General features: G+C 40.3%; 1 long non-coding RNA gene across 1 annotated transcript in view; it reads right to left on the bottom strand.

Moving 5' to 3' along the window:
• Positions 1-16,699, bottom strand: part of LOC139593828 (uncharacterized) — a 100,929-nt gene extending 84,230 nt beyond the window's left edge. Inside the window, exon 1 of the long non-coding RNA XR_011680404.1 lies at positions 16,586-16,699. This is a non-coding gene — a long non-coding RNA (uncharacterized lncRNA). The remainder of the gene's footprint in view (positions 1-16,585) is intronic.
• Positions 16,700-17,307: the final 608 nt, after the last annotated feature.

Below are 17,307 nucleotides of genomic sequence, written 5' to 3'. Positions count from 1 at the left end.
AGACTGAAGGGACAGAACCACGAATATGGGACTGCATAGTACAAAACACATCTTCAAAGCAACTGAAGCTTAAAAATTCAGAGGAAGTCTTTGAAAGCATATGTAACCACATAGTAAAATGTCTGAAGCCTACCTGTCAAGACAAACAATTAAACTGTATGTCTAAAGGATTGTTTTACAGGTCCAACTTACATTTTCCTGAATTCATGCCTTTTATTTCAATGCCTTGTTTAAAGAAACCATACTACATATAACGTTTAAGTACTAGCCTCCTTTAATGCTAAAACCACAAAGGTTGTCTCACTTTTGATTTGAAAGATTGAGGCTTCTTATGCAATAAGAACACTGGTACTCTTCAAGAAGTTACTTATTTCACCCCATAACAAACTCAGTTGGATGTTTGCATACTCTGGAACAAGCTCAGAAACACCAAAGTACCACAAATTAAAATATCAAGAAACAAAAACTCCAAACAAACATCAAAAAACACTAACAAAAACTAAACTGAAAAAAACCCCAAAACCCCATAAAATAAAATAGAATACTCACTAGGTAGAAGCAGGCACACAGAGACAGGTCACCATGATACAGCTGCAACACCAAAACCCACACCTGTAAGCCTTTACCAATTTAAAGGCAACTCCACGCAAGTGTGCTGCAGGGGGGAAAAACCCCAAAAAAACAACAACAACAAATAAAAGTTTCAGAAGAACACAAATGTACATGGGTTATGTTTCCAAAGAAGGCAGTGTTCCTACCTTGCTATATTGGTTCAGAAAAAATATTTACATAAAACATTTAAAGTTGTCAGCAGTGGCAAATTTGTTCAAGTCCTTATGAAGAAAGATTTTTTTTGAAAGAAGTGTGCCTTTTTTTAGTTCCACTGAGTTCTCCGAATGAAATACTTTGAATCAGCAAGTGAAAAGGATGAGTGAAAATAGCCTAAGCTTCCTTGATTCTAGAGGATATACGCATCACACTGTCTAAAGTTAGCATATGAACCAGTTATCTGATAAGTCACAGAGAAAATTATTCATCAAAAAATCCAGCCTCAATCCTTTCAAAATCCCTTTAAAGGAAATATACTTACAATCTACCAATACTGCATTAATTTTATTTCATGGAATTTAAATTTAATATAATTTGCTTTTCCTCTTTTCTTTTGTATTTTTAAATACTTGCACCTCAATATTTTTTCCTTCTACCACTTTCAGCTCCAAATTCTTCTGTATGAATGAGTGTCAGTCCTGTTTTTTTTCTCTCTTCTCTTGCATTTAATTTTCTTTACATTTACAACCTTTGAAATCAATAGCTGCACAGTCTGAGAAAAAAAAAAAAGTAAAAATACCTATTCCAAAAAATCAAGATGCATCTTAGACCATTTTGGCAACAACAACAAAAAAAATTACTTTGCCTTACCTTTTAACAAGTCAAGGCAGATGAACAGCTACATAAGTCAGGAAAAGAGCTGAATCCCATAGTTACAACTTGTCCTGCTGTGCTCAATAGCAAAAACTGCTAAATTAGTTAACATTTTAAATCATAGTTAAAAATTAAAAGAGGAAAAATTATAGGGAGAAAACATATATCCTAATGGGACTTGTTTGTGTGTATTTCCTAAGCCCTGCTCTCCAAAGTGATTGTAGGAATATAAACAGCACTGAAACTTTTAATTAGAGATTTTCTAAATCCCTTGTGTTTCTTGCACCTGAGAGAACCCAAATTTTCCCTTCTCCCTAAGGGACATCAGTCCCTGTAACAGAATTTTGAACCTTGAAGTTAAAATGGAGGGGGGGACACTGTCCTCAGAGTGAGCCCACATGTGGCAGAATTCCCCAACTCCACTACTCCATCTGGAGTAATTCCACAGGATTGGTTTACAGGCCAAGAACCAAACATTTCTCTCTCCTGGAGAGCTGCAGGAGCCAGAAATGTGCCAGCAGGACCTGCCCTTTGGGCAAGGGGAGAATTTCCACTCTGCAGCTTCCTCTGGCTGGGGCAGCACGCCAAGAGATGCTTCCAGCCTGGCAGCACATCCCATGATACCCTAAAGCTGATGCAGAGGGTGTTTTCTCACCCTGAAGCAATTTCCTGACACATTCGTGGGGACTGCTGTGGATTTTGTTTTGTTTATCGTCTTGCTAATGAAGTGTTTGTTTGTGTGAGTGCAAGTGCTCCGGGAAGAAACCTCCAATTTATCATGCTTGTGTTGACACTGCTTCATCTGCAGCCTAAACACAAGCAGAGGCTGCACAGAAATCTTATGGGTGGTTAAGTGTTTAATACCATGTCTAGCACACCAAGAAGAGCTGGCAGGAAACCCCATGGATTTGGTGACACGTGTCTCTCCAAATCAGCAGCTGATTAGCAGAGTTGTATGACAGTCAGAACAAGGCTCTGAGTCCTACAGCTTGGTGAAGAATATAAAGAAAAAAGGAAGATGTTCCAGTAACTTATACAATACAGAGCAGATCTTAATGAAAATTCAGTTCTATTCTAAAGTGGCAGATTACTCAATATATATACACCTGCAGCAGGCTCAAGCCCATTGGAAAATTCCCATATTTGAGAAGGAGGAAATGTACTGATGAACAGAACTGCTGCTGCCAAGCAGGAGAAATAAAGTGCAAAGGAATAGGAAAAAGAAATCAATTTCCCTTATCACTCTCCAGCTGCACATTGTGTTTCTGTCTGTCATGCTTATATAGGCAAATCATTGTATTATCTTTCCTCCTGTGGACAGTTCCATTGAAGCATTTGTGAAATGGAGGACGTGTATGACTCGTCAAAGGCTGTGACCCTGATGATAAATCTGTACACCTCCCTGAACAAGTCCCTGCTGGGCTCCTCTGGTATAGATCTGCTACAGAACATATGGGTTCAGAGTCAACCTTGTATTGTCTGGAAGATTCTCTCCTTCCATTAGAATTTAGCTGGGGACAAAGCAGACTTTAAAAATGGTTGACATATCCCTGAGAGCTGAGGTTCAAGCATTTCCATGGTACTTGTAGAAGATCCACAAACTTTACAGTGCTGAATAGGCTGCTGAGAAAGGTGTAACCAGTGTTACCAAGAGTCAGTGTGACACCTCCCAGCTTTAAACAGAATGTGTTTACTTGTGAGGGCTGCCAGCTGAGAGGAAAAAAACCCAACCCACAGTGAACATCTTTTGCATCAAGAGGTGCAACCCAGAAGTTCAGGTATTCTGGTACCCTGAATTCTGGTGCACCCTCCTACTACCCTGAAAGTTCTTCCAAGTAGAGTCCTTTTATATCTCTTTGCTCAGTAAGCCACCACCAAAAAAAAAAAATTAGGGAGCCATTTTCATAATAAAAAGCATCCTATTTTGTAGCCAATAGTGAGGGTCCTGCCAACAAAAGCAGACTGTGTGCATGGTAAAGAGGCCCAAGCAACATCAGAGCATTGACAGCTTGCTGCAGCTCAGCATCTTTCCCCATCTTCTCCCCCAGCCTCCAAATCTGTAGTCATTCAATTAAGTGCCTTGGGATTTGGGACTGGAAGGTGCTAGGAGGATGTCAGTCATCATTATGATAATTATCAGACTTAGACATTATGCATTATTTATTCCAAATATTTATTCATTATTGTGTCCCAGATTAATGCAAGCTATTTGAGGCAAATTATTTCTTATGGAAGTATTAGTGCAAGAAATTCTGAAGCAGAAAAAAGCAAGCTACCAGCCAAAAAAATAAACCTTGCCAAGCTCCTTCAAGGGGTGATAGAGAGAGGGGGAAAAGAGAGAGAAGAAAGTTTTAATAAGATGATTGATCCTAAAGCTGTCAGGTTGTATTATTGACAGTATGCAAGCCTCTTCTGGGAGCACAGATGTTGATCTAATATATTTGGTCTGTGATCTAATTTAATATGTTAGATGTCCTCTTGGTAGACTGTAAATTTTCTTCCAGTTCTTTGGGGGAAAAATGAGGAAAAAACCTCATAGCTGCAAAACCTGTGTGCTTAAGATTTCTTCAGCAAGTAAGTTTATGTATTATGTAAGGTAAACTAGAACAGCTTTTTGGACCTAATAGCATTAATCTGATTTTTGTCTGTCAAAATCCAGTTTAATATGAATACCCCACAGAGTAGAATTCTGGTTAACAAAAATTTCACCTTAGCTTTGCTACCAGTTGTTCTTAATATGGTTTTAAATTTTTCTTAGCACTACAATGACAGCAAAGGACTGGGGCACAGCCACCCTTTGGGCTGCACAGACATGTAGCATAGCAGGAGGTAGATGAGATACACTTTGACCAAGAGGCAAATACTAGAATTATCAGCAACAGACCACTTCTGCAAGCTGAAATGAGGGCAAAAGAAGCTAAGAGATTTGCTCAGCCTTGTAGGTTCATCAGTAGTGGAATTAGTCACTTGTCAGCTCAAAAAACTTTCTGAGGCTTTGTGAGCTGACAAGTGGCAATTTTATTGTAAAAAAAAAAAAGGATATTGAAAAATAATTTTTCCTCTGTATGTATATATTTTTAAAGAAAATTTCTTTACAAAAGAATAAATAACCAAAATATATGGGTGAGTGAATATGTTGCAATGCTAAGTTCTTTAACCTGCTACTCAATATTTTTGACATGCTTTTCCTCTGTATTTTCCTATTACTGAATTTGTCCATATAGTCTCTTCTAATATTTACATGGGAAGGCTTCAGAAGAAAAAGGCAACTTTTCTATTTTTGTCTTTGAAGTCACCAGAACCCAGGAAATAATGTTGCACAAAACCCTAGTAATATAATAATAAATCTTAAAAATTAATTTAAAATCTTATATCTTACTTTTTTTGGGTGTACTTCCTTTTTTAACTCTTCTGACTCTTTACACTTTTAAAAAATCAGAAGGGACCAGAAACAGAGGAATAAGAAAGTGGATTCATATATCCATATAATTACTTATTATAAAGGCCAGCCTTGATGTGCTTTTGCTCTTCTGCTCCTTCTCTTCAGTCTCAACATCAGATTTAAAAAGAGAACATGTGTCCATATTTGGCAGTCCTTCCACACCACAGGATAGGAAATATGGGATTTTGATCTCTCAGAACTATTTACTTAGCATCTAACCATAATACATCACTTGTATTAGAAATCAAAACTCTCACAGGTCCTGACCTGCAGCAAGCCACTGCCAGGAGATGCAGACACCCATGTAAAGCCAAGTCCCTGTGCTCCTGCCTTGCACTGAAAGCTTCTTTAGCCCACAGATACAGAGCAGCAGCTGGGCAGCATCAGCACAGCAGTGTATTGAGCACAGGATCCTGCCCCAACAGCAAACAGCAAGGGCCAAATACAGAGTTAACACAATTCTGCAGTGATATTTCTGTGGAATACTCTCCCAGCTTGCAGTGACCTTCAGGGAAGGTCTTCTTTAAAACACGAGTGAACTCAACAGCTGAGTATCACCAGAAGCCTGTTTGGATCTTGACATATGATAGGAAGAAAGAAAAAATGCTTATGTTGCCATGACATAAACAGTGGAAAGTTTCCTTCTGACAGTCCATAGAGGAGAAGGTGAGCAGCAGGTTAATTGCATTCTGATGGGAGATTTAGGTTTCCTATCACTGTTTCTCTCTTCCCTTAATGTTGCCACAACATTGTGATGTTAGTTTAATGCAAACAAGATTTAAACAATGAGTATTTCTATTCTTGCTGGTATAGTTCCAGCACAGTGAAAGACAAGGAATCAGCAATCTACCAGGCAGCTAGAAGCAGAAGGGGCAGAGAGAGAAGAGAGTTTCTGTTTTACAGCAAATGAAACTTGGAAACTTCTTCGAAGAATTTAAAATGAGAACCAGATTGGCACTTGCATGTAAATGACCACTGTGTTTATCAGAGCAGGAGAGTGGTGAATTTGAGCACACCAATCCTCCACAAATGGGTCCCTTGGACACTGCTTGAAGCCTTCTCCTGTCCTAAGGCAGTGTGAAGCAGAAATCTTCTGCCTGACCTCTTTTAACCCAGATCATTTAAAAAGCGGGAGCAAGGAGGAAAGAGGTTTTGAGTGAAGGAAATAAAGAAGAGGTGCTCACAGCTTCTTACTGAATTTTATAGTTCTGCAAACTGAGACACAGTGAGGGTAAGTGGCAGACCAATACTGTTCCAAGGATGTAAGTCAGCTTTTCCATCACTCTACTGTCCTTACCTCCTCTCACTGTGTGCAGAGGTTGAGCCTCTCCAAATATTAAAAAATGCCATCTGCTTGAACTGAAGATTTGACTTTGGGAAACAGGACTAAACAACAGGTTTAACTTCTTTATATACCCGATGGGAGGGTTGGAGGGAACCCACCTTCTGTTAGTACTTATCAATTCGATGTAAAAAATAATGTTGATATGGAAGAGAATGATCTAAGTGAAGCTCCACAACAGTTGGGAAGATTAAATGAGTTCTCTGCATCATACATACCCAAAGAAGAAACTACACATATGGAACAGGGAAGAAAGAGGGAAGTCAGGAGCTCAGAAACTGCAAAGAAATGAGGAGTTTACTTAACAATGAGCAATGATTTTAGCTAATACATACATTATGTTTTGAATGATGACTTTTTCCTTTGAAAAGCATAAGGATTTTATGGAAAACCTGAGGAAGAAAAAAGTATATTAAATACTTTTTATTTTTGAAAATTATTTCAATATAAAACATTATTTTCAGTTTTCACCTGATGCTGTGACCAGTGAATTGTTCTCTGAAGAGCTTTACCACATAGCCCATATATTAAACTACCTCTACACAGTGATAGATTTCAGGCCACAGTAGCATTCCTGGAACACAGGACAGCATCATCACACAGATTACAATGGTCAACAGAGGCTTCATTATAATAAACTACTTTCACAGTTCTGCAAAAAATTCCATGATGAATCTTGTAATCACAGAACTTTTAAGCTTAGAAAAGAATTATAAGTTATCGCATCCAACTGTTAAATCTACTACCAAACTATGTCCCTACATTGTGACATTTACACTTTTAAATACCCTCAAGGATGACAGCTCAACAACTTTGCTGGGCAGCCTGGGAATTGAAGCCACATGTCCTGAAACCTAATTCAGAAACACATACTTAACTTAATCTCTTTTCCAGTTTGTAAAATGGGAGCAGCTGATGGAGAACTACACCTCATTCTCTCACGTTTGCATGGTGGGCATTCAGAGCCATAAGGTTTCATCTGAGTCTGCGAGGCTTTCAGATCCTTTCAGATGTCAGAGGTCCTTGGTTTGTGTCAGATCAGAAAATGTACATAACAGTATTTACAACCACGCAATAGAAAACTTTACTTTTTAAAATCACCTGTAAGAGCTTGCAAAATGCAGAGACAAAACTGTGAACAAGACTAAGGAAAGACAAAGAAAAGAAGGAGGAATTTGCCCAGTGCATCATTTTACAAAGTAGTGATGAAGAAGGTTAAAGCTCTCTTTTAATTATTTGGTGTTGAATATTTCCATTTATTTTCAGTCTGTCTCCTTTAAGGGAATACTCCTGGCTGATCAGATAATGCTCAATACAAGTCCCATCTTTTAACTTGTGTCCTTTCACTCATGCTTGAACACCTCAACTCTCTCTCCTCTTTTCTTTCTTTTGAAGAATAGAAATGGGGTGGGGGGTGACGGACAGCTGACACACTCTAAGACACTTGAATGGCTAAGAATTTTTTCTTTGAGACACAAGTGCTGCTGTATGGCAGAAAGCAAAGCTGTGCAGGATAAACCCAAGAATTTTTTGGCACTAACAAGGGACAGGAAAGTTTGCAGGCTAAGCTGAGGGATACAGCCTGATCTCTGGTGTAGAGATGTGCTGAAGAACTTTATGAAGTAACTAACAGGAACTCACTGTGCCTACCGATTTCTTAAACAGTTCTACACAGTCTGGAGCACCCATGTGTTGCCTCTCTATTTGCATATCTATAGGCAGGGCAGGGCACTGTCAGTTTAGCACAATATGTCAAAGGAAATCTGAATACTACAGAATTTGATTCTTGAAAAAATACCATGTGAAACTAGAGATCAGACCATGCACCACAAGAAAAAATGTGGTGACTACTGAAATCCATTTAAGGTTATCAGCAGTAAGACCCAGTAAAATGCTATAAAAAGGGCTATAAATATCAGAGCAACTTCAATAGTTATTCAATGATATAAAACACACCATTCCAATTAAAATAGAGATGACAATGTAATACATCTTGATTCTTATGTCTCAGAAATTAGACTTGCCTCAAGACTTTCAGACATACATTGGATTTTTTCTATATCTAACTTTCTTCGTTTATTGGGTCTGCTAACTCAGCAAAACCATTGTAATATGTCACTTGCTATGTTCTAATTCTGCTGAAAAGTCTCTTCAGTTCTCCTTTAAGAATTCGAGAATCTCCTACAGGAATCTGTCATCAGCAAAAAGCATTGCTATTCAAAAGAAAAAAACAGCATGTCTTTCTCTGATAAATATCAGAAAAGTCCCTTGGTGACAGTGATGTACTTCATCCATTTATTTATTTATCACACAAATGCATTCAAAAAAGCTCATATCATAAAACAAAACATGGGAACAATCTATGGATATTCCCCTTGCTGGGCTATTCCTCCCACCACTTGGGTCTGATGCCATGTAAAACTGTCATCTCCAAATCAGTTCATACCTCAAAAATTCAGGCCCTTACAGCAGGTAAGGTCTGCCCATGTAACTCCATGCTCCTCATCTTCGTAAAATTTAGATTCCAGCTGTCAGCTCAATGGCAAATTTCTCATTGAAATGTCATTTCACACATCACTAAGTTTTCTCCTCTCCCCCACCCTCTCCCTTTCCCTAGCAGAGCTGTTTTGAATCCAGTTAGTTCTGATCTGTGTGATAAAAGGGCAATAAGACCTAACTAGAGTTCCATTGCATCAGGTGCACCAGGGACTTTCAGACAGACAAATGCTGGATCTTATCTGAAACCCAGATTGGTTCTCTGAACAATGGGGGCACCTGCTTCTACTCTCACACATTTCCACAGCAGATGTAGCTCCACAGGCTGCAGGACAGTCACTCACAAGCTTGGACTAATCCAGAACTTCTACTTCAGGGAAAGTGCTGCCACAGAGCAAAAATCCATCATGTGTGGATCAAAATAAGTATCCATGAAGAAAGTACCTAGCCGAGAACTGGTAGCTGGGAAACCCTGGAATAATCCCATGTTAGGATCTGCTAGATTTTTGATAAATTCTTAGATGTACCTCTCATTTATTTGTCTGACCGCAGAAGGGACACTGGTACACAGGTTCTTGACCCTGTCTTAAACGATGAAATTTACAATGGATTAGTTTGGGTTTAAGCAGCCTAGCTTTGTGAAGATGTTTTAGTAGATCACTGAGGTTTGTAAACCACACTTCTGGATCAAGCTCAAGTAGATTTAGGAGTTTTTCTTCATCTAGTGTTGCTGTCATTGAAATAACCATACATTGGAGTCTAGAGCCCTATCTAATTCCCTTAGACAATTCCAAGCAGCATTTCCTGCTTGTTCTGCACAAACAGAAACACTCACTAAAAACAGCAGTTGAGATGTGGTGAGGCCCCCTAGATGTTTATGTTTAGGCACCTTAATCCTGCTCAAACTACATGGAGAATTAGTCTGTCACAATTCTGTTCATCTGATTGAGCTGCAGCATCCCTGCTGTGAGTGTGCCTCTTCAAGGCTCTTTCTTGCACAGGCTAAATGAGAGCTCAGCACTTAAAAGCTGGCCACATGCTGGACCTGGTTAGACTCTGGAAGCCTGGCCTGAGTGTCAGTACTGTGTTATTATTCCCCAGGGCTTCCAGATGTCTGTAAGCAAAATTTGAGCTCTACATAAAAGCTTCCCCTGTCTAAATAGGCCTGCCTTGTAAGCATGGATGCAGCAACAGGAATTGTGAAGAGGTGTCACAGTATCTGGGGTGAGAAGCCACAAGCTGGTCACTGCCACTGTTCAATACAGCTCCACTCTGACTGACAACTCAGGAACTAATAATCAGCATATTCAATTAAACTGCACTGGGATCTGGACTCTCACATCCTACTAGCTTAGGTATTGCTGTATTGCTGAGGCAGTGGCTTTTGTGAGTCAGAAATTAAATCCTGTTTCCTCTATTGTATTCTTTATGTAATGATATTATAGAGGGAAAATAAATATGTAAACTTCAGGTTTTGTGCTTCCTCCAGAACACCAAGGTTTCTTTGATATGAATAGTAATTAACCAGGGGAATGAGAACTGAGAACTGTAGTGTTACAGGGCATGTTAAAGTTAAGACAGGTTTACATGAGTTTTACTCAAAGAGATAACAATGTTTGAAGATAAATTCAATCAGGGAATTCCTACAGGAGCAGGAAGCACTCGCTGACAAGCAGAGTCTCTCTGCAGATTCACAAACCTGTGAAACTCCCTGCCTTTGGACCATTCTCAAATGACTTTCCCAAGGCCACACAGGGGATGTGTGACAGGCAGCCAACATCCCCCAGAGACAGCACAGGGCTGGTGCTTCCCAGGCCCTGGTCCCAGGTTGCTACAAGAGCAGCTCCTCTCTGTTTTGACAGAAAGACTCATTATGGCAGATGCCAAAAGTTTATGTTCAGGAATGCATCTCCAACAGGGAGATCAGTAAGACTCACACACATTGAAAATGTCCCCCAGGAACTCCTACAGCTAACGACATCCATTTAAAAAAAATAAAATTAAAAATACTGCTTTCAAACACCAACACTTAGAACCAAGAATCTTGTTAAAGTGAGTGAAGTAGGAGAGATGAAAAAGAAAAGGAAAAGGAAAAGGAAAAGGAAAAGGAAAAGTCATAATTTTGATATTTAAGTGTACTTCCTTGACAAATGCTTTCTTATTTGCCCCAAAGAAGAAAAATTCAGGAATACTTTTTTCCTTGACACGATGGCAAAATTACTGAACATTACGGAAAGCCGGGCTGCAGGTTAAAGATGGAGGTTATTTGTGTCAAAAAGTGCTCTAACTTTGTGCTGCTGCTGCATTGGAAACCAAAACAAGTTTTAAGGAGTACCTTTCCCCCATGGAGATTTGATATGCTTCTTGATGTTTCAGGTAAGGGAGCAAAGGCATTAGGAGGTCAAAAAACCCAAACCAAAGAAAACACAGGGGAGCAAAAACTGGAAAATAACAGATGCAGTGTTAGAGTCTTGATGCCCTCTAACCTGTGTTTATCACATAGCTGTTCAATAAACACAGCAAATACTTAGAAGGAAATTGTCATTTGTAAACAGAGATAAGCTGCCCCAAGAACTGTTTACAAGCAGAATATAAATAAATTATAATTGCAGTTCCCCAAAAAATAAGCAGATTCCTGTTCATAAAATATATAATTAAATTGGAAAATACTCTGTGAAATTTTTCATGCTGGTTTTCCATGGTCCTGCTCCTTGGTTTTACTCATAGGTGATGAAAATGCAGATGCTGCACCATTTCTTCATACCAGTGTTAATTTAATCCTTAATCCTCATTAAAGTTCTTTAAACTCAGCTTTAATTCTAAAAGTTTGGGAAAGCTTATATATTGGTCCTTTCCTGCAAGTGAAGTCAAATTCCTCCTTTAAATGCTGTGCTATGAAAATAAATCAGTTAGCAAATGGCTACTCCTGGTTTCAGACCCTTACTCCTTGAATGGAGCTCACAGAGAGCTTCTGCTCTCCTGCCATCCTCTTGTGTATTTGGAAGGAGCCCTTTGGGAAGCAGGAGCCACCCTGTGCTCTTTGGTGCAGCAGAGCCTGTGACAGGAATATTAAAATATCCCAGCAGATTATGGGAGGTTTTACACCAGCTGGTGTCTGAACAAACCACGAAGGAAAGGACTGATTTAGAGACTGGCCAAGCCCACGTGATTATGCCAGATTTTATGAGCTTTTCCTGTTTGCAGGCTTCAGGTCTTCAGGGTTTTTTTTTTTTTTGGTTTTTCTTTTTTTTTTTCTTTTTGTTGTTGTTGTTTTGGTTTGGGTTTTTTTTTTTTTTTTAACTTACTGGTTGTTCATGGGGCATGAATGCATCACCTGTACTGTGGCAGAATCTTTAATGCCATGTACCAGGACCTTATAGCATGGAGGCACCCAACCCAATATCAACACTTCTGCCCAGCCAGAACACAGAAATGACCTTTCCTAATTTTTCATTTCAGTTTTGCCAATTTTGACCATGATCACAGCTCATAGAATCATTGAACAGTTAGGGTTCAAAGAACCCTTAAAGCCCATCTAGTTTGATCCCCCTAAAAGGTGCAGGGATATCTTCAACTAGATCAGGTGCCTCAGAGTCCTGCTCCATCTGACTTTGGATGTTACCAGGGATGGGACATCTCCCACCTCTCTGAGCAACATGTTCCATTGTTTCACTGATAGTAAATGTAAATTATAAGAGTGAAGAGGGGTTGTTAAGCCCTTGACAGTTACATGTGGGCTTTTAGTGGTACAAAGAGCATACCATGAAGGAAAGATGTTCCACTGGGACAACTTAATTTAGGACTGAAGAGTTTAGGTGCTTTCTCCTGGAAGTAAATGGCTCCATGCTTGGAAACAGCATCGATTAACATTCTGAGCAGCTCCTGTTGCTGAGAATGACAGATAATCTCACATTGAGCCCTGAGTATTGTTGTTTTTATGATTATTCTTCCACAAGGTCAGAAGGAATTTGCAATGTTGCAGTGCTGCTAGATTTTCAGTCATTATGAGACAAATCAGATGCTGTGTGTTTCTTTAGCCTCAACAATTAAAACCAGACTTAATATTCTATGGAATATAAGAAAACCCCAACCAAAAGAATCCCTTCATTATCATTTGCTATTTAATGTATTTATTACATATTTGTGATTATCCATTATCAATCTGCTATTTGAAGAAATTACAGAAGAGCAAGAATCACAATCCAATTTCCTATTCCTGTTCCCAAGCTGGGTGTACAAGAAATGAAGATGTGTGGGTACTTGACAGTCACACTACCTGGCACCATGCATCATGAAATGATGGCTTTGGCTGCTTCTGTTCTGTACAGAAGACTTCAGTTTACCAAACCTAATAGTATAAGGAAATCAGTCATCTGAAACATAACTATCTAATCCACATCAGCTTCCACTAGAGCCAACAGAGAATGATTATCACCTGAGATGATTAATCTCAGCCTGAGAGAGGTGTCTGAAACTGGAGGGACTTATTAACCTCTCCACCATGTACAGAGGGATCTGGGACAAGGCACTGAGATCAGAGCTGTATCTTGTAGATAGCCAATGTCAGTGAGATGAATGTTTGCCTACCCACTCTTCACAGCCATGGGCTCTCATTAGATGCACCTGCTGCACTTGGAGCAGTGCAGGTCTATCTCTGCTGCTGCACAGACAGCAAACATTGGTATATTCATCAGAAACATCCCCTGTCCCTTATCTCAGATGTGTATCTGGGCAACCTCGAAATACAAAGTGCAGTGTAACCAGCACCACTTCCCCTCTCCCTGAAACACAATGGCTTTTGCAGAGGAACTCTGCAGCCATGTAATCATACATAGAAACTGCTGGTGAAAGAGCAAGTCTTCACTTGCCAAGGGCTGAAATGGGGATAGATGGGGGACTGAAAATTGCAAGGAGAAGAGGGTGGCTCACACTATAATGTCACCTTGAAAGTCATCTGAGCAACCCCTTTTATTTAGTCAGAACTTGTTGGGAATGAGATTTGCCACTGGGATGAGAACAGCTAAACCAGCAATGTAATTACATAAGGTTGTCACCTATAATACAGCTATTGGACCTTGCACACATATCAAATGAAGGTTGACATTTTTATAAAATATTTTTGTTCTATTAATTTATGGGGTTCCTCCTGAGAAATGCAGTGCTTATACTTATGCAAGCTTTGTGTGCTTAAAAACTGAGGAGCTGCTGTTGAGGGTAAAAGAGGCAAGATAAAATTAGAAATACCAAGCTACTCCCTAGAAATCCATGAAATCTGTAGCACTATACCTCTCTCCTCTTTCAGGAAGGAAAAAGCTGTTCACATACTGACACTGAAGCTGACATCATGCTCCTGAGCAGAGCCTGAGGACATGGTCAGCCTGCAAAGTGTATTGAGCTAAGAGATCATATGGATAATCACCTCTTTAGTCCTTAAGGATCTCCTTCTTCTTTTTCCTGGACACAGCATTCCATACAGCATCAGCTGGGGAATGGGAGCAGCAGCTGTTCAGCTTGGTGCAATCCTGCTTGTGCAAGGCTGGGATACTGGGACTCCAGCTTGGCCTGGCAGTGGGACTTCTACATGTCCAATATTAAAAAAAAAAAAAAAAAAAAAAAAAAGCCCAAAACCAAACCAAACCAAAACACAAGTGACTGAAAACATGAGTGCATGCATGATCTGGGGCCTGATGCAAGGACAGTCACAAAGTACTTTGTCCAGCCATGGCTACTTTAAGCTCTGTCTTTCAAAATCTCTTCGACATTGTCGGAACACGTTTCAGGAGCTCCCAGACTGGCTGTGAATGTTTCCAAAAAAAGCAGAATGTTTCCAATAAATTATGCTGGTGGGAATCAAAAGCAGTTTGGAGCAAATCATGCCCCAGGCTCTTCTGGGTCTCCCTCAGGTGTGGGTTTTAGTGTGAGACAGTCTGAAAGCCATATGGAAATGATAACCAGCTCCTGCATGCACAGTGAACTTGAAATTCCTGTCAGTTCTTTCCCTGGCTTAATGCTGAAGCAAGAATATCAATGTCTTTAATTGGTTTCCATGTCCTGGAGGCCCCTGGTATGCAAAAAATGCCCTGAGGACATGAGTGCTGATCTATTACAAAAGGTAAGCAACAAACAAAAATGAAATATTAAGAACTGAAGTGCATGAGTGGTTTGCAGCCATCGTCACTGCTGATATCAGGTTATGGCTTTTAGTAACATTCTGCATTTCAGAAAGCTTCTAATGCACATATCCATTGTCCTGCAACAAGCTGAGTTTCTTGCCTACCTGTTTATTACATCTGTCAATCATGTGTGAAAACTGATGCCAGAAAGTAATCTGAAAATGCTGTTATATCCAATAGCAGTGATAAGGATGAGCTCTAGGGCTCAAAGGACTTTGATGGCAGTAAACTATGCACAGCTTGGATCACAGCCTTTTCTGTCAGGCTACCTTTCATTAAGTTTTTACCAGCAAAAGAAAATGAGAGAACCCAAACAAAACAGAAAGAAGCTAATATTAAAATGTGAGCTTCTGACAAGAGCTAAAGCAAGTCTCTATGTGCACACAAGATTATTTTAGAAACTTAAAGGAAGAGAGGAAGGGGGAGAAATTTAAACAGAGGATGTAATTTTCCACTATCTATGCTCTCTTGATTCCTGTTCATATTCCTAGAAAAACAAGATGGCTTTGTACCTACATGAAGAGTTTTGTGTGCAGAGGGTTGAGCCATACAGGTGCCTTTTAAAATCTCATGTCAAACTGGAAAAACTGCACCTTGGTGGGAAGGGATTTTTAGAAAAAGCTTTTGACCAGGTGAGGGAAAGGAATGGCTTTGCAGAATGACAGAATCAATTAGGTTGGAAAACACCTCTGAGATCATCGAGTCCAGCCTATAACAAACACCACCATGTCAATCACACCATGGCCCTGAGTGCCGCGTTCAGTCTCCCTAAACACCTCCAGGGACGTGACTCCACCACCTCCCAGGGCAGCCCATCCCAATGTCGAATCACCTGTTCTGTGAAGAAATTCTTCATAATGTCCCACCTTACCCTCCCCTGGTGCAGCTGGAGGCTGTGTCCTCTCAATCTGTCCTTGGCTGCCTGGGAGAAGAGCCCTACCCCTGCTAGCTGCAATCTCCTTTCAGGTGCTTTGAGAGAGTGATAAGGTCTTCCCTGAGCCTCCTTTTCTCCAGGTTAAACACCCCCAGCTGCTCCAGACCCCTCACAGCTCTTGTCTGGACTCACTCCAGCACTTCAATGTCCTTCCTGAGCTGAGGGGCTCAGAAATGGTCACAGCACTCAAGATGTGGCCTCACCAGTGCTGAGTACAGGGGGACAATCACTGCCCTGGTCCTGCTGGCCACACTATTCCTGATACAGGCCAGGTGCCATTGGCCTTCTTGGACAATTTTTGTTGGCTCTTCCCTTTGCTTACTTATACCTGAGCCACTGTGAACAATTTGATACCACAGAATAGGGAAAAAAGTGGAAAAGGTTTGCATGTTTTAACTACTAACTACTTCCCCCTAACTACTATCCTAATACCTTTCATTGGCTGTACCTAAGGTCATCTAAACAATTGGATGACAACTTCAGCTGGAAACAAACAAATCAAACTTATCCTATGCAGGACAATGACTGGACTTGGTGATCCTTGTAGGTCCCTTCTCACCCAGCATATTCTATGATTCTATGAACAGCATTAAAATCAGTGGAGTCATTCTTGATTTAAACCTGTGAAGAGAATTTCCCAATAAAATTCCTCCCTTACCTTGTGAGGAAGGAAAAATATTCTTGCAGTAGCAGTATTAATAGAAACATACAGGTGGAGAGTGGGGAGATGGGGAAGAGAGCCCAGGACCCTCTGAGATGCTGAGCACTGGACTGACCTGGTGCATGTTCAGGTTCCAGCCTGCTCCATGCTGGAGGCCAGGGCTGCAGTTGTGAGCAGACAAGCGAGATGAGAGTGATGTGCGTATGCATCCTGCTGACAGATGGTCTCGTTGCTTTAGAGTCTCCAAATTCAGAGTAAGGCATCCTTCCAGTCATCAGATTTCCTGTGCTATTAAAAGAGGAGAAGCATCTGAATCTCCCCCATCCTTCCAATGCCAGCTTGCAGGCTGGGAATACTCTGCTTAATGCAGTTACTCCCTGAGGACTCACGCTGGCTCACTCAGAGCTGACTGCAGCACTGCTCTGCAGGGTGACACAGGCTTTGCACTCACCTTTGTTTTCCAATGTCTTCCCAGTTCCATGCAATTAGGAGTGACACATTTAAATGCTTAGATTAAATTTCTTTCCCCCCTCTACCCCAAGGATGAGATATGCTTAAAAAGGTGGCCAGAAATTGTCTCAGCACAGATACACAGCAGATTCTGACAGCAGTTTCAGCACCAGCAACTGGTTTCAGGGTTTTTTTTCCCTAATTGGATATCACATTGTCATCATGCATCGGTTTCCTGAACTTTCTGTCCGGAGGGGAAAATGCAGGAGAAAAGCTTTAATTTGAAAAAAAGAAAAATAAAAATTCCTAAATAATGGTTTTGTGGGCACTAACACGATACACTTAAATTTTAATTAATATTGGGTATACATCCCCAGAAATTCTGCA

Source organism: Agelaius tricolor, unplaced genomic scaffold, assembly GCF_023055355.1.
Source record: "Agelaius tricolor isolate 1412-34295 unplaced genomic scaffold, bAgeTri1.0.p SCAF_10, whole genome shotgun sequence".
In the NCBI taxonomy this organism is placed as follows: Eukaryota; Metazoa; Chordata; class Aves; order Passeriformes; family Icteridae; genus Agelaius; species Agelaius tricolor.
Note: the sequence above shows the minus strand (reverse complement) of the source record. Positions and strands in the feature narration are given on the sequence as shown.